Genomic DNA, 20,778 nt, shown 5'->3' with positions numbered 1-20,778 from the left:
CAAACTGCATCAAAAGCTCAAAAATGATGAAAATGCATATGGGACATTTATGCGATCAGGGGCAGTGCATATATTGAACCAAAACTTGTACTATTTCAAACTGTTCAGCAAAATGCTCTCTACAATGTCATTCATTCGAGAATGCTTTTAAATATAGTGGAGTAATATGGCAGAGGGTTGAAATAGTAGTTTGTGCAACAAGTTACGAAAACAAGATTTTTTAGCACGAGTCGTACATTTATTCAACGAGGTTTACGGAGTTGGATATCCAACGAGGTTTACCGAGTTGGATAAATACGACAAGAGCTGAAAAAATTAATTTTTGCAACGAGTTCCATACAACATTTTTCGCATTTATGAAAAACACCCATTGAGTGAAATTATAAGTCAAATGTGCATGTATTTTGTCAATAAATCGTTTGAATCAAAAATATGTTGAAAAGTATTATTTTCATAACAAGTGTTGAAAAGTTCGACTTTTCAACATCCATTTCAGTGCTGAAAAGTAGAGCTTTTCAGCATTTGTTTTGAAATGTGATTTTTGTTCGATTCTGTTATTTTTGGTAGTTAAAAGTAGGCTGTTCGTCATGCGAGAATGTCAGGGAAAGTAGGAAGTTTCACGACGGAATCGCGAAAAAATTTTTTGGGGGCTTTTAGGTAACAAAACCCTGTTTAATGTAATACTCTAAGTTTAGCATTGTTTTATGCTAAAATTTGTACCCGGCAATATGTTGCTAGATTTGATTCGGTTGTCTTGATTCTGCAAGCTTCAATTTTGGAGTTATTTAAAAATACCCAAACAATTGGTAAATTTGGATCGAAAACTTTTGATTGGAGGTCAAATATTGATCGAATACGTAAGTTAGAGTCTCCTTAGGCATATTAATAAGAAATTTAATGGATATCAACATGAATGCAGCAACTTTTCTGAAGAAATATTATAGATTTTTGAATTAGGGTGCAATAACAAAATCGATTTTCGAGCACAGCAATTTTTCAGTTAATTTTGGGATTCTTAACAACTCCCCAAAGTTTGAGAACGATTGGTTCAGTCCTCACTTTGTGCAAAGCAACTTAATTTTCCATATAAATTTGTATGGGATAAACATTTTTTTCATACTTAAAAAAATCTACGTTTCACGTAATAACCACGGCAAATAGTGTCCTGGCCATTTGTGGAAATACAATGTCCCATCCCAGAGGGTCTCGGAGCACCAAAACGATTCCAACGATTTATTGCTTAAACAAACAGGAACGTGAGCGGGAGATCCCCACGTTTCTTCCTCCCCTGTAGATTCAGAATTGTGTTGTTGTTTGAACATTCGTGCTCAAACTCAATCCACTTCATTGAATCATCTTTGCGGTAAACTTTACGCAGTTGGCCTGGCCGCTTTAACGTTTGTGATGTTTGAAAGCAATTTATTGCATTGTGGCACTGCAAATGTTAATGTTGACAAGAGGATGCTAGGCGTTAATCAACCTAAGGCATTTTCTAGGATGCCCTCGAAAGACTGGCTGCGCTAGGGTTAGATTAGATTAGATTAGATTAAAAAAATCCACGTTTCACGCTATATTAAAACCGGATGCTCTAGAGTCTGCTCTATAACTTTCCTGAAGAGTGTATGTTGCTAACTTGCTCCTGAAAGAAGGTACAGCGTCCTCAAAACTCGTCTAAAACGTGATTTTCGAGCAAAAACTTTTAAGACGAGTTTTGAGGACGCTGTATCTTTTTATAGAAGCAAGTTAGCACCATATTCTCTTCGAGAAAGTTGTAGAAAACATTTTGGAGCATCATAATATGAATCCGGTTTTGATATAAAGTGGAACCTGGATTTTTCAAATATCAAAATCCAAAAAAAAGATGGTTTCCCCATACTAATTTCCGTACAAAATTGAATCGCTTTGCGCAAAGTGGGGACTAAACCAATCGTTCACAAACTTTGGAGAGTTGTTTAGGACCCCAAAAGGAACAGAAGAATTGCGGTGCTCACTAAATTTTGACAACTTTATTTTTCCATACAACCATATTACACCCAAATGTCCCACATACAATAACAGCAAGCCGAGAAAAACGCAAGGCAATTCCAAATTTGTGTGGTTACTTGGATAGAACTGACCATGAGTTTGTTTCAGATTAATTACATAGTGTTTTTCATTCAGTAAAAACTTTTTAAATAATAAAATGTAATTTCGAGATAATCATTTGTTGTACAATCGAGTTGTTAAAGCTTTAGCTCTGTTGCCGTCGTCCTGATCCTTAGATATAGCCCCCCTCCCCCCCCCCCACCATCAAACCTGCATAATGTATGACATTGCGACTTGCAGCACTTTGTATTATACCACTTACCCAGCCCACTCTGGCTGGCCACCAGTCAATGGACGTCATCGCGTAGAGTTCATCGCGCGAATCGCGACTCAAACACACAAATGTTGGAGCCCACCAAAGTAATCTATCTAATGTAACTTTCATTCTCTCTGCCTGTGTGTTAGTGACTGTTGCTACTATCTAGTGGAATTAATCGCTGAATCGCTTCGAGCGCTTCCACATCGCACTCCGTACGAACGCGACGACCGACTGGAAGTCCAACTTTGGACGATCGGTTCCGGCAGTCCTTGGTCCTGGGTCATGAATAAATTAAGTTTATTATCGCGGCCGCGCGGTGCACATTGTAACTTGTGGGCAAACTGGCTTGTGGGGAGGAGGTTCGACAATGTCGAATTGTTCCGGCCGTGGGCAGAACAGAACAGTTGGTCAATGTGGTGAACTTTGTGTCCTGGAGGTCGGTAAAGATGTGTAGGGTGAAGGGGGGGGGGGGACCACCACAGATCGTTCCAGTATCGCTGATTATAGTTTTTATAGCTTTATCTATTCATGAAATGGGCCCGAGATTTGCGGCGGATGTGCCTCGGTTGCCATATTGTGCGAGGCCCCCAGCTCCAGGTTGATGGCTTTTCAAAGCAATCTCCATTTGTGGAAACAGTGAACTGGTGATGGCCGGTACTGGGCGATTAGACGACGACGGCCGGAAGATAACTTTTCAGGGGAGGGAGTTTTGCTAGTCGGTGTGATGGTTTATGATTATGATAAAAGCTAGAGCAATTCAATTTTAACAATGCTGGGTTTGTAGAAATCAGTGAAGAATTGAAAAGTCACAAAATAAAATAATCGAAGTTCCTAAGAAAACTACGTATAATCAAACTTAAAAAATAAGATAATATCATCAATTAGTAAAATTTTCTTTTGGTACGTAAATATTCACAAAATACGTAAATATTAAAAAATCTGTAACTTTTCAAGGAATATTTTGATTGATTTTGAGTCTTCGGCAAAGTTGTAGGTATTGATAAGGACTATTCAGAGAAAAGGTGATAATAATTTTTTAATATTTTTTTTACATTTTTTTATATGTTTTAGAGAACAAAAGTTCGCATCTTTTAAGCCATTCATCAAATTTGCAATCGAAAGTGAAGCTCTCATTTTGATTTGATAAAGTGGGCCGTTTTCAAAATATAGCCATTCAAAGTTAAATTTTGTCCGACAAATTTCGAAAACAATAATTTCAATTTTTTATCAAGACTAACATTCCCTTTTGAACTTTTCGAAAAAAAATGTTTTCATGGCCCTATCTAAAAAAAAACTAGAATTTTTCAGATGAGAATTAAATTTGAATGGCTATATTTTGAAAAAGGAGCTCCCAGTAAAGGGTGACGAGCGGGAATTCCCGGGAAATCGACGATTTTTGGACCTCTCGATTCCCGGGAAATTTGGTCGAGACTCCCGGAAAATTTAAATTTTATAAATCGAAGCAAAATTATATAAACTAATCAGAAAAACATTTGAAATTGTTTAGAACATTGGATGTTCAATGTAAGATTTTCAAGTTCGAATGAACCAATGCTTCTCTTATCTTCTTATTCAGAAAGTGTAAATTTCAACTTTTCAAATTCCAATAACTATAATTGAGAGAACTTAAAAAAATGTGGACCCCAAAATTTACCTTAAAGCATACTTAGCAGTAAGACTCCAGGAAGAAAACCTAATGTTTTTGAAATATTTTTTTTATTTATTATTTGTAAGAGGGAAAAGTTATTTCAAGATAAGTATAATTTCCATATTCCCCTTTAAAGAATAGCAATCCTTATAATCTAGTTGTTTTATTCTTATTAATTTAATTTCGCTGTACCATGGTAATTTCCTTTTTTGATGTCAATAAGTCATTTTGTGTTTCGGTTCAACCTCAATATTAAATTATATTTTGGAAGAAAAAACTCTGGCAATCTTTGTAAAGTAAAGGTCCGCCAAATGTGAAAATTCCTGATTACTATTTCTTTAATAAATAATTACAGTAAACATTAAAAAAGAAAAAAAACTTAAAATTGTTGTTTTGAGTCGTTTTTTATTGCATTGAAAAAATCCCGACACTGGGAAATTATATATTAGCTATGTTTAACATCTATATAATCGAATAACAAGTTCCCACAACAAGTTGTATTAGCAGATTCGGGAAAAATTTTAAGGGTTGATCATAGTTCCCAAAAATAATGACGCTCATAATTAACGTTTCATTGAATAAGTATGAATAAATTGTAACTGAATTCATTGAAAATAAACATAATTATAACTTTTCTTTATTGGCAATATTGGCATAGTTAAAAACACTCCCGGGTCCCGGGAGTTCCAGGGAAATTTCCTAATTCAACTCTCGATTCCCGGGAAATTGAAAATCTCGAGAATCGTCACCCTCTAGCTCCCAGTAAAAAAATCGAAGTTTCACATAATAAATGGGGCCAAAACATTTTAAGTTCGAGATTTATTTTTTTACAAAAATCACTATTGAAAAAAAAAACTGAATTGCTTAAAAGCTGCGGGATTTTTGAATATTTACGTACCATTTTGTATGACCGTGGGACCGTGATGTAGGGGTAAGCGTGGTTGCCTCTCACCCAGTCGGCTAAGGTTCGATCCCAGACCGTCCCGGTGGCATTTTTCGAGACTAGATTTGTCTGACCACGCCTTCCGTCGGATGGGGAAGTAAATGTTGGCCCCGGTCTAACCTAGAAGATTAGGTCGTTAGCTCAGTCCCAGGTGTAGGAGTCGTCTCCCTGGGTCCTGTCTCAGTGGAGTCGCTGGTAGGCAGTTTTCCTTACAATCCAAAGGTCATCAGTTCGAATCCCAGGGAAGCTTAGGTGTAAAAAGAGGTTTACCCGGCTAACCACGTGGCCTTTTAAAAAAAATCTCTATTAAAAGTCACACTATTTTCCATTTAAATACTTAATTATACATTTCTTCAGATTCATATCAATACTTTGAACCTGTTATTGAATGATCCATTTTTAATACTCATCCAACTCCTTTCTACAAAAGTTTAAGGGCTGTTAAAGTGGCAGTATCCAAAGGCCAATGTACACTTAAAAAATGCGTACCAAAATGCAAACAAAATTTACTTTTTATGTTAATGGTATCTTGTAGCCCAAGCCAAGTTGTGTTTGAAAATTTGCATTGAAAGTAGTTGTAATCTTCGATGCATCTATTTTCAAACAGATTTTCGTAACAAGGCAATAAACTAAATAAGTATTGCAAATATACTATAAGTATAGACACTTAAAAAAGAATATCTGAAAAAAAATATGTTTACAAAACTACCCCTTGGTTTAAACTAGAGGGATTATTGGTCCTATCGAATGATTTTTTGTTATACTAAAAACAATCCCAAAGTTTCTTATTTAGCCTCTCTCGTGCAAGAATTTTTAGGGAAGAGAAACTCAAAAAAAAAAACAATTTCAGGACCATCGCGCAAAATTACAGTTTCTATCCTACATTTTTTATTTTATTTTTATTTATTTTGCAAAGGGTTAACATAAAGATTTTTATGTATGGTTCTATTGTTCAGGTACACGAATAAAATAAAATTATCTCCGGAAATGTTGATCTAATCAACGAAAAAAATCACTAAAAGAAAAAGTGTCTATTTTATGTGTTAAACTGGCTTACCCAGAGCGTTATCAGTCTCAGATGGTATTCACAGATGTCCCCTACAAGCTTCAGGTCGAAGCGAGGTAATATCTGGATTGAACACTGTTTTATTTGAGTTTGAAAATTGTGATATATTTTCACTAAAATGCTTATAACTCGCTTTCGATTTAACCGATTGGGATGCTTAGCCCTACATTTTGTTGCATTTTTCAAGCCCTTTCAGATGCATTTTGAATTTTTAAATTTAGTTATGGTTTGCCTAAGTTACAGACTTTTAAAGATTTTTGACGTTTTGAACCATAAAACTTTCTGTCCCGATTAGCCCCACTTTCCTTTGACTTAGGGTGCTCATATTTTGGCCAGATGCTAGTTTTATATGGACAAACAATCCCTGAATTTTCAGGTAGATTAGTTCTCAAAAATTCTCAAAAAAGGCCACGTGGTTTATGCACGACCCCAAACCTATGCGCTATGGGGTATTTCCATATAAGCGAGCGGCCAAAAATATTTTTTTTGCTTTTTTGTGACTTTTTTGTGTTGTTTGTACTTAGTATAATAAAAACAAATGAATTTTGATATTTTTCAAAAAAAAAAAGTTTAATTTTCGATTTTTTCATATATTTGAGGCCACATGCATTAAAGTGGTGAATTTTAATATTCTTGCTCTGTCTATTTGATGCACGGAATGGCGGTTTATGCTATGTTAAAGTTTCTGATTTACGTTCAATCTCCCTCCCCTTTTTCTTGAGTTAAAATCCACCTCTCTTTGAAGACCCCCCCCCCCCCCCCCTCCCTCTCCAATTAAAATTTGATTTTTGTGGTGTTTTAGAATTTTAGACGGTTTATTTAATGGAAAATTGTAAACTTCACGTTTTCCACGATAAATTCTTCTAAATCAAAATCACTATGTCGATTGTCGTTAGATTACTTAACATGTGAACTTCTTCTATGGGCTTTTGTATACCTCGTTTTGAAGCTACAGAACAACATGCGTAGTGATGGTTCTGCAATGTTCTAATTCTTACAAATATACTCGAAAGCAGTTCTCACGTTTTCAGAATAGGGCTTCGTTATATCGTACAGGGACACTACGGTATTATTATCCATACTTTCAAAAGAACACAACAACGAACTGATATAAATATGCGACAAATCGTTTCTGTAAAATACTTAGAATAGGAATTTCTAATTTTATTAAACGTACCTAAGTACCAACAAAGTCATGAATATCAAAACAATTTCAAAACATACATAGCATGTACGTCATTTCTGCCTCCGCAGGTAAATAATGTGATTTTAACCAAGCGTATACGCGAAATCATTAATTTTCTTGCATGAATCAAAATGTTCAAAATGGCATAACTCAAAAAGTGCACATAAGTGCACTTTGAAATTTGGAGACAAGTTAGGACATGGTTCAAATTTTAAGCTGCAAAATTTTCAGATCGCACAAATGCACACAAAAAAAGTACTCGATTAACAAAGTTGAAAAAAACTAAATGTTGAATAAAAATCCATCTCTTTTTATTTTTATTATTATTTTTAGCCTGTAAAAGTGTGTTTTGTAAAATGTTATTGAAAAGTTGAATCAATTACCTTTCTGAATATATATAATGATGCAGGAAAAAATACATAAACAGCTACACAGTACAACTATGAAAAATAATCATTTTTTGTCAAAAAACATGTTTTTTCTTACCATTTTCGCCTTTGAAGGTCTGCAATTCAGTGAATTTTGAACCTACAACTTTCAAACTCCGGATTTTTCTTAGTTAGAATGTTTATTTTCGAAAAAAATACCAAAAAAATAATTAGAGCATGTCGGTTTTTCGATTTATGGCCGCCTGAAACCCCATAGTGCTATGGTGCGCTTAGAAACCATCCCCATCGGAATTCGAACTGATGACATTAGGATTGGGAATCTTATTGACAAACATCTGATTTTGGTAGACCAACATGTATGAAAGTTTTATTGAAATTGGATGAACGATTGTTGAAAATCCTTTTATCCTTGACCAATCCATGGTATATGAACTTGTTACAAAAATATTTGTAGCGGTCTAACTCGATTTCCATGTTTGTTGACACATGCAAATTGCAATAATTTTGAGTTTTGTTGATTTTATTAAATTTGTTCCTTTTAGTTGGTTTTTTTTTTTTGAACTAAACTGTCGACAATTTTTATTGTTCTTTATAATATTTAAATTATGAATGTGTGAAAATACATCAAATTCAAAATAATAACTTCAGCTGATATGTGCATTTTTTTTGTTTTATAGATTGCAATAACGCAGTATTTTTTTCGAGTGAACATTTTTTTCACATTTGGCCCGCAAGCTTATGAGAGCTTCAAATTTGGTCCGCCACTCAAATACGTTGAGCACCCCTGTTCTAAATATTTAGCCAAGAGCCAAATCCCAGCACTTTTGAAATGGATCCTGCTGGTTTGAAGCGGAAATGATGTTTTGTCAAACTTGCATTTAGATTTGCAGAGTTGGAGGAGCTGGGTTTTAAAGATTAATATTACATCGTTGTAACATTGAAATTAATTTCATAGTATTTCAAGTCACGAACTAGTTGAAGCAAGTGTGGAGTTAGTACGCAAAATACCATCATAAAGTAGCCGCTAAAAATAACTCTTTTATTTGTGTTCAGCAATCACCGAGGCGTAATCGATAATAATGGAACAGTCATATTTATACTAGAAACATTGTAATAGCCTCAATCCTAATCCATTACCACCATAGCCTACTGCGCATAATTGGTTATTACGAATTGTTGTCATTCCCGAAAGCAATTTTGAGCAACTTGTGCTCCACAAAAAATATCTAAACTTCGCTTGTTTTATATCTTGAATATTCAGTAACACAGCTCATAACTTGTCGTACGTGCTTTTTGGGCTAAATTGAGTTAAGAACGCCGTATTGTGCAGCCCACAATGTATCACCTTTTGACCTTTTTTGTCACATTCTATATGAAAGAAGATTCAATTTTGTCGTCCAGCCTGAAAATTGACGTAAGTGCGACAACTGGCCAAAGGGATTTCAGGCCAGAACGCGTTTGACACAAGTACGAGCTCGACTACTGTAAACAATTCCAGTTAGTAACTCGGGACTGCAGCAACCAAATTTAACCAAAGTTTGGGACAATGCATAGAATGGTCAGCCAAACAAAACGTGTTTCAAAAACGAACATCAACAGGGATATTTGATGACATCTAGTGTAACACTCACCTTAATCACAGCTTAATACACGGGCGCTGTTTACCTTGCGTCACAAACTGAACCACAAACACACTGCATTCCTTTGAACTTCAACCAAAGTTGGTCTCTTTCCACACAAACACTCACACACAGTTGGTGCTTTTCTCCCACCAGCAGAACACCCAGAACCAGCTGTTCGCCAAGTACTTGTTGGTTTGCCGGTTTCAGTTCCGGAGGACACTCACCGAGGACGGAGTATTTTTCGAGCAGACACGCAGGGAAATAATTGTTATTTTTTTGCTTTTCTTTGAGTTTTTCTTTTTCTTCTTGTGGAAATCCTTCTTCAAGTTGGTGTTGGTGCAACCACTATCGTAGCCTCTGCCAAATAGTGCAGATTTAGCTGTTTTCCCCCTTCACACTTCTTGCTGGAAAGTAAAAAAAAACAAACGAAAACTCACTTTATTCACTGGCGCCTTTCTGGAGCGGAAAACCACAGACACCGATAGAAGGGTTGAAGCTTAAAGTCGATTCTAATCCTTTGTCAAAATCAGAGTTGTTGGTTTTTCGTTCCCAACTTTTCAAGTAAGATTGCTGGCGAAGCACTTCCAGGACGGAATTTTCCTTTGATATTTGCACTTGAGCCAACACAACACGCTTCCCGGAAGTAACCCACACTAAAAACTTTGCTCTTCCTCAGAATGCAGAAAAACGCACGCTTTTGGGCGAGACTTCCTGCCCAGGCGTGGAAAACGCTGCTGACCGATCGGAAGTTTACGCGAAACTGAGAGTGCTTTCCGGACGGACGGTCCGTTTTAAGAGGAAACTCCCGTTCGGCACAACTACTGAACTGCTTTGTGTGTGTGTGTGTGGTTTTCCGTGCTGTCGTTCTCTCAAGACTTGGAGGAAAATTTCGCTGTCGCGGAGAGCGAACGCAAGTGGTGAGTTTTTCCGCGACCGCGTGGCGCGTGCGCATTTCTGGTGGTGCGAAAGGGTTCAGGGGAAATTGTTTTGACATTTGAGCTGGGCAGACACGGTGGGTTCGAAGTAAAACGTAAAATAAAAGTTAAAAAAAAATCATAATGAAAATTTTGAAATGATTTGATTTGAAAGAATTCAAGCTGAAGTAAGAAACAAATTATGTGAAATTATAGTGTAATGGTCACACAGATACAGTTTTTGTCAATTTTTGATATTTTTTTCAAGGTGGCGTTATGTTTAACACGTTCCAGTAACAACGATACAGTGTAAAGAGAAATGAGATGTTTTGTGAAATTCCATGTTTGGCGAATGAATAAAACTTGTTTAACTAATTAAAACAGAATTTTCAGCAGTATTTAACTTTAAAATAATTCTCAAAGATGAACATTTTTGTAAATTTTTTAACTAGATATCTTAACATCTTTGTGTAAGTACAAAATTCAAAAATGGATTAACAATTATATATTGTACCTAGGCAGGCATTTTTTCAATTGTTTGTTGGACTACAGTGTCTTCTGGCTCTCCATGTTTTGCCTTCCTCACGTTACTGAGGAAAGGCTATAAAATCACTCGAAAAATGAACTTCTCAATTAGACCTCCTAGACCCACCTTCATGTATACCTATCGACTCAGAATCAAATTATGAGCAAATGTCTGTGTGTGTGGTGGGATGTTGATCAAAAAATTGTCACTCGATTATCTCGACATTGGCTAAACCGATTTTGTCCGTTTTGGCGTCATTCGATCCGTCTTGGGGTCCCATAAGTCACTATTAAAAATTATGCAGTTTAGTTAAGTACTTCAAAAGTTATGCTAAAAGAACGATTTTAACAAAAGTCCGGAAAATTGTAAAATGGGTGATTTTTGTAAGAAAACCTGACATACTATACATTTTCAGAAAGGTCATACCTTTCCAACGCGTTCAAGACATTAAACATCTGACAAATCTATCAAAAGTTATAAGCACTTTAGTGTTATTCATACGCTTTTTGGAGGCCGGATCTCAGATATGTTGATGAAAACGTTGTCCGGATCTCTCGTGCGACCTATGGTTGGATAGGTATTTAGAAGAGCTTTCCAATCCGTCCAAAACATTGAAGATCTGACAACCCTATCGAAAGTTATAAGCACTTAAGTGTTATTTACGCACCTTTTCGAGGCCGGATCTCAGATATTTTGATGGAAACGTTTCTTTCTAACGCGTCCAAAACATTGAAAGTCTGAAAACCCTATCAAAAGTTATAAGCACTTAAGTGTTATTTACGCACTGTTTGCATTTTGGATAGCACCCTTTAAATGTGAGGAAGGCACCAACCACCTAAAGGTGGATTGAGTATTTTTTATAAAGAGAGTGGACCAATTTGAAAGTCTTGGAATGAGGTATGCTAATAAATCGTCTAAACTTGAAGGAAAAGGTAGCCTAAGTTATACAGAGAAAATTATATTTACAGCTTTCTGGAGATAGTTGATAATTCGCAAGTAATTTTCATCATTTCTAACCTCATATTCAATGTTGTGTGCTTTAATCGACGTTTCACCAAATCACCGAAAACCAGGGTGACATTGAAAGGATATCAGTGTATTTTTTTGGAATATTTCTTAAATGGTAAGGTTTGTCTCATGATTGTTATTTTTAAACATGTACTGAGCACTTTTTTTTGAAAAAAAAAGTTTGGCATTGTTTATTAAAAAATCGATTTATATTTAATTTTTGTCTGAAATCAAAACAAAAGATTTCAGATTTTGTTTGAAATTTGTTGCACTGAAATTGTCTATGAATCAAAAGATTTCTTCGAAATGTGTTTCGAAAACACTTAAAATTAACTAATTACAAACCATCTTTTTCTTCTCATAGTGAAAACATATTTCAAAGAATCCAAAAATGCATTTCGATTGCCTATTCAAAATCTTTTTCTTTGAGAAAATCATTATACAGCACATTAATATAATCCTTTTTGCTTTTTAGGAATAGTGATTTTTTTCGACATTGCGGATCGTGTGAATTTTATGAAATTTGATAACTTCCGCGAAGTCAAAGTGTCCACGTGGTTTATGAATGGCCCCACGAGAAAATGCAGAATATTGTAACCCTCTCAGAAATAGCACTGCAAAATAGATGCTCAAAATGAAACAAAAATAAACGTGCAAATTTACAGAAAACAAACAAAATTATAAAATGAACAAAATACTCCAAAAGACCTGACTTGCTACTACCGACATGTTTAAAAAAATATCAATGAAGTTAAGAAAATATTTTGTGCAAAAAAAAGTCTAAATTATCTAAATTTATTGCAATCGAAGATTAGATTTAAACTGTACTTTAAATAGTTCATAAAAAATTGTACATGATTTTCAATGAACATTTTAATTTACATTTCTTGTCTTATTTCAAAACTATTCTGAAAGTACACTTTGAAAGTTAACTCATTTTTGCCTTTCTTACAAAAGAAAGGTTAAAGGTTTGCTTTTGGAAAAACGCTTTTCTCAGAAATCTTTTAAAGATTCGTGCACGGTGGGGAATCGTCCCAGAAAAAAAAAATTTTGACGGTTTCCACGCGAAATCGACAACTCAAAATCCGGACTATTCTCGATCTTAATAAAACTTGCTGGATCGTGTGTCCTACTCAAATCAACAACTCCTGTTTAGTCATTCACAATGGCATTTGAATTTTAGGGACATTTTTAGTTTTAAATTATTTGTAATTACGTTTATGTTGAATAAATCATATCTTTCGAAGGAGATGTTAAAAAATGGATCGAAAGTGTGTTTTATTGAAAATCGTGCGCTCTTTTCAATGAAAATATTTTCAAAAGCCTAAACTTTCATTTTGATCAAAAAACAGCAAAAAATGAAATTTTCTTCGAAAATCAGGCTGAATACACCCTATTATTCAATTTTTGCCATTACCTTCGAAAGAGCGGATAATTTCCTACTTTTCTTCCATAGATACCAAGTTGGAGCGAAAGCGTTTTCGCGTCGTTTTAAAATAAAAACCTTAATTTGGTTTTTTTTTATTTTTTTCCTAAAACCCAAATTTCATGTTATAGGGCAAATTTTAAAACAGTTTCCATTTTTAAACATGAAACTAAGTTCTGCTTAGGTGTTTTTGGGTTTTTTAAATACATACACCCTAAACTGGGCAACGCTTGTCCGAGAGAATAATGGCCTCGAGTCGAGAGAACAGTGGTACCATTCAAGGACACAGAGAACACGGCTCGAGATGGGCGTGAGAATTATTACCTCGAGGTTCATTTGCATAAAAAGTTCATCCGTCAAAACAAAAGAAAACAAAATGCTGACTACGGGAATCGAACCAGAGAACTTTGATAGACAAACCCAATGACTTAATTGCCTCGGTCAGCTTGGTGACTAACGAGTGGTCAGATGTCGTTGTATGACACTTGTTGGAGATTTATTGTTCCAATTGACGAATGAACACATTTTTTTATGATGGTTTGAGTTGGTTGCCTTATTCTTTCAATTTTGGCACTAAGCCCTTATTACATTTTGAGAAAACGATTCTCTATACTCTTTATAAGAGGAACGAAATAATTACTAAAGATAACCAAAAAATGTGCACCTAAAATAACATTTTCTGAGCCACACATAAATGTTTATCTCACTCGTCAGTGTTGTTCATACCTGTAAAATAGTTTTTTCCCTATTTTTTTTCAAATTCATCTGGAAACAACAACTTTATTCGTGTTTATCAAAACTATTTGCGTAGATTTGTAGCAAATAACATCCAGAATACAAATTATTGAACATCTTACAAAATTCAGCTAAGCGACTAAGCCAAACTTTAAAGTGTTCGGATCGGCTTCAAATTTCGGGGTTCTGTACCCAAAATAGTTTTATACATATTTTTTGTTAGGTCATTGTAGTGGTGCCTGCCGCGTCAGGGTGGACCATAAAATGGTAATCATGGCAATTTTGCAAAAAAAAACGCATGTTTCCAAAACCAATACTTGACATTGTTTCAACCAACTATAGTTATCCGGTTTGTAAAAGAAAAGTGACTTATTTAGCTTTCAAGGAAAAATACGTATGAGGTCAGTTGAAACGGTGTTTGACAATGATTATTTAAAAAAAAATACTCAAAATTGTCATATTTGAACCACCTTGACGCGACGGGAACTACCCTAATGACCCAAAAAATTTGGGGAAAAAAACTATTTTGCGGGTATTAACACCAATGACGAGTGAAATAAAAAAAATCCATAGGAAAAGTGGTCCAGGAAATGTTATTTTAAGTGCATCATTTTTGGTTATTTTAAGTAAATATTTCGTTCTTTTTATATGTATTCAAAACTGGTACGTCAAGAAAAAACTCAAAAACAACCCAAGCAGAACTTTGTTTCATGTTTAAAAATGGAAACTGTTATAAAATTTGCCATAAAACATGAAATTTGGGTTTTCGCAAAAAAATCAAAAAAAAAAACCCGAATTAAGGGTTTTATTTGAAAATGACTTGAAAACGCTTTCGCTCCAACTTGGTGTCTATGGAAGAAAAGTAGGAAATTGTTCGCTGTTTCGAATGGTAATGGCAAAAATTGAATCAAAGGGTATATTCAGCCTGATTTTCAAAGAAAATTTGTTTTTCTGCTGATTTTTTTTTATCGAAAATGAAAGTTTAGGCATTTGAAAATATTATCATTGAAAAGAGCGCACGATTTTCATTAAAACACACTTTTGATCAATTTTTTTGAACATCTCCTTCGAAAGATATAATTTATTCAACTTAAACGTAATTACAAATAATTTAAAACTAAAAATGTCCCTACAATTCAAATACCATTGTGAATGACTAAACTTAGTGCACAGGAGTTGTTGATTTGAGTAGAACAAACGATCCAGCAAGTTTTATTAAGATCGGAAATGGTCCGGTTCAAAATCGTATTTTTTTGGTCGATTTCGCGTGGGAACCGTCAATTACTACACCTTTGATTGATGTTTATATTTTAAAGGGTCTTTAAAATATTTCGATTATAAGGTTAGTAATAGATTTTTAATTTGTTTGGGAAAATAAATAAGAAGATTCCCAGAATTTGGTACGGCTTGTTTTTTTTTTCAACAAAATTTGGCAGGGACGATAAAGGTTTGTTTACAAAAAAACTCTGGGTACCTTCTATCGTATGATCTCTCATAAATGAAAAATGTGCATTTACTTTTTCCTTTTTTATGATTATGTAATTTTATCAACTTCATGAAAATGGAGACCATAAAAATTGTCAAATTAATTAATTTGATTTTAAATTCACAAACTGCCACCCATAACACCACCGTGCTGTGCTCTGCTCTCCGACCGAAAGGGCATATCCACCTTATGTTTTGATTAAGCTTCTACTCTGTTTCTTCCTCCAACACACTGAAACCTCCACCACACACTCACACCAATCACACTACCATGCTCCGCATGCGTACGTGTGTGTGTGCGTGTGTTTATGTGTGCGTCTCTCTGCACGAGTCAAAGGAAAATTGATTTTTCACCTGATCGAAAGGAAACACGACTGTCACGCATGCACAAGCATTCACAGCTGGTTGTCGCAACGCTTCCGATTAATCCTTTGGCTGACGAAATGCAACTCTGTAACGATTTCCCACCGTGTTTTCCTCCAGAGAGAGAGGCGGAAAACTTCTTTCCTGAAACCACAACAATGAGGACGACGATACGATAAGTCCTTCGCGAACCGATCGACCCGACGAACGAAAACGCATTGAGCAACCGAAAAGGGGTTTTTCCTTCTCTCAGTAGTAGGAAAAGCTCACCACGGCTGTTTGTTTGTTCGATATTATGAAAAGCGAAGAGGGGGGGGGGTTTCACCACCCAACACAAAACGTGAGTCTGCTCATGTGTGCACATTTGACTGTCGAGAGAGGAGAGGAGAGGAACGGCGAGCGAATTAAAGAGAGATTGTTGTTTGTTTTTCTTCGGATTTTGGATAGGGTTCTAGGGGAGAAGAAAATCGCAAAAGTGACTCATATGTGATGAATGAATGGATGGAGAAGCATGGTGTTTCAACCAGGGCATTTGGAGACGGTGCCGGAATTGATGGAATTTGATAAGCCGGTCTGTTCTCACAGTCAAGCTGTGCACGAGCTACAACATGCGTCCAAAGGATCATTCTTATGCAAAATTTGCGAAAAGCTAAAAAAAAACTTTTAAAAGCACACCATGCAGGGCTGCGGAGTCGGGTCATATTTGAAGCGACTCCGACTCCGGCTTTCTGAGTTAAGCCGACTCCGACTCCAGCTTTTCAAAATTTGTTGACTCCGGCTCCGACTCCGACTCCGACACCTAATCTGTACATTCAACCCCGGATGGTTGGTCACTTTTTCGTTTGACGCTTCTTAGTTTGCACCCCGTTGGTTGGTCAAAGTCAAACTAAAAAGTGACGAACTGTCACTTTTTACATGGCGCTCACGCACTCTATCAAAACAAACGATTGGTAGTGTGTGTGAACTCCGTGTAAAAGGGGTGTCAAACTAAAAAGTGATCCCGTTCGTTTGACAACAGTTAGTGTCAAACCATCGGGGTTTGGGTGTATTTTGAATATGAAAAAAAAACGCATTTTCAGCCCAACAATTTTCTGAGTAAATTTGAATTTTGTTGTTTGAAAAATTGGAACTTTTTTTAACTACTTTGAATTTACATTCATTTTTTTAAGTTAATAAGCTAGCTACACTAAGTTTCAATTGTTTTTTTTCAGCAAGTTTTCATTTACTGAAAATTTCAATATTGCAGATTTCAGTAAATTTAACTGAATTCAGTAATGAGAAATTGCTGTGCAGTAACTATGAAAGATACCCTGGTTTTGAATTAAACAATTTTCAAAGTAACTATTTTTTAAAGCTTTTTTGAATTTATTTGAGAAGACGTACATGGACATTGTGTTTTCCAGCCCAGTACACACTTTTAACATACAAATCATGAGAAAAATCTAATATTTGAAAAATAAATTAAATCATATCAATTATATCCCCCCGATTGAGGGCATTTAAAAAAAATTAGACTAGTTCAACGATATTATTTAAGGATCAACACTCTAAGAGTTTTGTAGAGAAATTGTAAACATTGGGGTAATCGATATATCTAATAAACTCAAAGACTCGTATATGCAAAGTTGCATATGCGAGGCATAAGAGCACCGGTTTAACTGTATTTCAAAATTAGTTGCAATTTATTTTCGATATTTGTTGTCAGCTTTAAATGTTTTCAGCACGACACTTTGATTTGTTTTAATTTACATTCAAAATGAGCATATTGCGTTCCAAGTAGAAGATTGATATAATAGTTGATAATGTTTTAAAAACATAATTATTTTTGTTAAATACTGATAGTGAGCTTTCCAATCACAATAAAAATGCTTCGAAAACATCATGGTATCCGATAAATATCTTGAACCAAAAAATAAATCAAACAAAAAAATGTCAACGCAGTGCACGCAATTCAATAAATCAATTTAAAATATAAAAAATGAGAATGAACCTGAATTATAACAAATATTGAACAATAAATCAGTTTGTAAATAATATCAATTTTTTTGATAACTATGACTCCAGCTCTGACTCCGGGTCTATCAGAAATTTACGGCTCCGATTCCGACTCTAGCTCATACAATTTAGCCGACTCCGACTCCGACTCCAGCCATTAGAGTGTTGACGACTCCGACTCCAGGTCCTCAAAAATACCCGACTCCACCGACTCCGGCTCCGACTCCGACTCCACAGCCCTGCGATTAAGTTTTAAAAGGGTTAGTTTTGAAAAACTTGTCAAAAATGGTTTAAATAATAACGTTTTCAAAAAAACTTTTTCATAAGGTACGAAAAACTGGTGACAAGTACAAACAAACCCTTAATGTTCATACCAAAATTTCGTAGAACATTGTTACACTCAATAAAATTACCTTGCAACGTTACAGAAACACATTAGTGTTGCAAACATTTATTGAAGCTTATTTCCCTCGACCAGGGCCGTAGCCAGGATTTTTGTTCGGGGGGGGGCTTGGGTGCAAATATTCAAGGAGTATAAAAATCAGCAAATCATTTATACCATCACTTGGTTTGTGGTATAATTATTGAGATGAATTGTAAAATTTTAATGTAATGTATGCAAAAAAGTTTTCGAAGATTTTCATATTAAGTTATCAATGTATTTATTGAAGAAACTCGTTCGTCATTTTTTTCTTTATTTTAACAGCTAGTTTGTATTAAAGGTGTAGAGAAAGTGTTTTTTTAACATTTTCTTGAATTGTTTAATTGTAATCCAATTTCGTGATAAACGTCGCAAAATTTAAAATATACTTAACTTGAATCAAATTTTTGAAAGCATAAATTTTTTTTAAAAGAAATATCGATTTATCTAAGTATTATGTTTTCTGTATTTTATACTGAGAGAAATTTTAAACCGTCTGGATTTACATTTTCAGCTGTGTGATAATTGTGATGGTTTATCTAACATTTTTAATTTTTTCTAGCACAACATAAAACTCATAACTGGAATATTTGTTTTTTTTTTTTAATTTTATAAACAAACTTAAACAATGTTTTATTTTAATTGTTCTAAGCTATTGAAGCCATTTCATATTTTGCGAAGCTCCTGGTGCTCTCAAAAATAAATAATTTTAATGAAATACAAAAAAATATAATCGTTGAAATTTCAGCTTCTGAAGTGTCTCCATGGCAACAAAAAAAATTACATCTCAAGTTTACATCAACTGAGTTTACATGTGATTCATTTTTTCCGTGTCGAATAAATTCACATTTTTTTCTGTGTAGGCCTATAATAAATATATATTTGAAGAAAAAAAATCAGTGCCTGTGTTTAATTTTAATGTGTTAAAAATTTAGATAAAATGTATTAAATTAATTTTTAACGCCAAAATATTCACTGGAAGAGTTGTTAATAATGCATATGTAACCATTTTTAAATGCATATGTAACCGTTAAAATTTTCCTCGATTGCATCAAACATTAAAACGAATCATGTTTAACTTTAATATTCCGACTAAACGCCATTTTCAAATTCATTACTCATTGTATTCTGAAAATTGGTCCAGAATTTGAGCAAAAATAAAATTTTTAAACATGACAAAAAAATTTAATCAGATCTCAATCCTAAAGATAATTTTTTAATAAAATTTTAATCTATATACATGTTTAATAATTTAGGATTGTAACCATTTATTAAAATCGATGTTTGTTCAAGCAATATCTTGAATCTAGGAACAAAATCCTGCACATTTTATGGTTTAGAAATTTTATATTTACGAAACCTTGCTAAATTAAAAATAAAGAAAACTTTATGTAAGAATTCATAAATTGATAAGTTTTATCCTGTAAGTCTAATCTTAGTCTGCACTTGAATTCAAACATACCAATATTCGAAGCATCAAAAAATAAGATTATTAAAACATAATTTATTGAAATGATTGAAAATTATTTTTTGAATATCTTTATTTAAAAATGATAAAAAAAGTTTTTTTTTATAATTTAAGGATTTTTTTAGTTGTAATTATTTTATATTTTTTAAATGTATTTGATTTTTTCATTTTTGGAATTTCTGATTTTTTTGAAATTTTTATGTGTAATTATTATCTTAAATTTTTGTTTTAAAAGTAAAGAATACTTTATGTAAGAATTCTTAAATCAATTACATTTTTCCTGTAAATCAAATCTTAGTCTGAATTTTGCTACAAGAACTATATTTTACTTTCAAACGAAAATTTTAAAAAATGTGCTGTAGTACGGAGACTCTTAAAACTCCATACAAAAAAATCTCAAGGAACGGTCAAGAAAAGGTTTACGAAAAGACTTCTCTTAAGCGGTACGCAGCTGAAAAGGAACAGAAACAAAAAGCGTCGTTTGATATTTCTTCGGGAGCAATATGTGTTGATGAGATTTTGATTTGTTTATTTGGATGCGACTGAAAATAACGTTTGAAAATAATGTATTCGCTTAAATAATATTGAAGAATTGCCTCATGAAGCTGACTATCAAAACGCTGAATCTTAAAATGCTGAAATAAGGGAAAAGCCATTACAAAAATCACTTAATTTTCTGGTAAATATAAATTAATTTTGGAATACTAGAATTCAAACATAAAAATATTTAAAGCATCCAAAAATTAAGATTGAAAAAACATAATTTATTGGATTTTGAATAACTTAATTTTAAAATGATATTTTTTTTAGTTTAGGATTTCTTAAGTATCAATTATTTTATTAATTTTTTTTAGATTTTTTTATAGATTTTTTGATATTATTCTGTTGAATTGTTATCTTAAATTTTTTATGTTTTTATTATTTTTATTTTTGATTTCTGGCATTTCTTTGTCTTATACCAAAAAAATTTAAATAAAAAATTATGAAAATTTAGAAATTTGAAAGTGTAAAATTGTTAAATCTTCAATTAGCCGTTGCGAATATTATTCTGAAGTTTATGTCACTAAACTCTGACCAAAGTTGAGAGGGTTACAAATCAAAACTACAAGCTATGGTTTTATTATTTTTAAAGTGTTCAAAACACACTTTAAATCAGTACAGTTGTTTTGCATCATTAGTTTTCAAAATATCTAGCTGATGGCGAAATCCTTTTTTCGTGAGAAAAAACTTTCCGCGGTT

The 20,778-nt window shown here is 33.8% G+C and overlaps 1 protein-coding gene across 3 annotated transcripts in view; it reads right to left on the bottom strand.

Annotated features, from left to right (window-relative positions):
- Positions 1-15,861, bottom strand: part of LOC6048394 — a 242,647-nt gene extending 226,786 nt beyond the window's left edge. Inside the window, exons 1-2 of one of the 3 annotated variants that reach the window (XM_038249625.1) lie at positions 15,647-15,861; positions 9,208-9,602 (exon numbers count right to left, since the gene is read on the bottom strand). The gene's annotated coding sequence lies outside the window, so the exon portion shown is untranslated. Of the gene's footprint in view, positions 1-9,207; positions 9,603-9,850; positions 9,968-15,646 lie in introns of those variants that run through there. The other 2 variants (XM_038249631.1, XM_038249638.1) reach the window with 2 other exon arrangements.
- Between the last annotated feature and the right edge of the window lie 4,917 nt (positions 15,862-20,778).

The sequence above is a fragment of the Culex quinquefasciatus genome, chromosome 1 (genome assembly GCF_015732765.1).
Source record: "Culex quinquefasciatus strain JHB chromosome 1, VPISU_Cqui_1.0_pri_paternal, whole genome shotgun sequence".
In the NCBI taxonomy this organism is placed as follows: Eukaryota; Metazoa; Arthropoda; class Insecta; order Diptera; family Culicidae; genus Culex; species Culex quinquefasciatus.
Note: the sequence above shows the minus strand (reverse complement) of the source record. Positions and strands in the feature narration are given on the sequence as shown.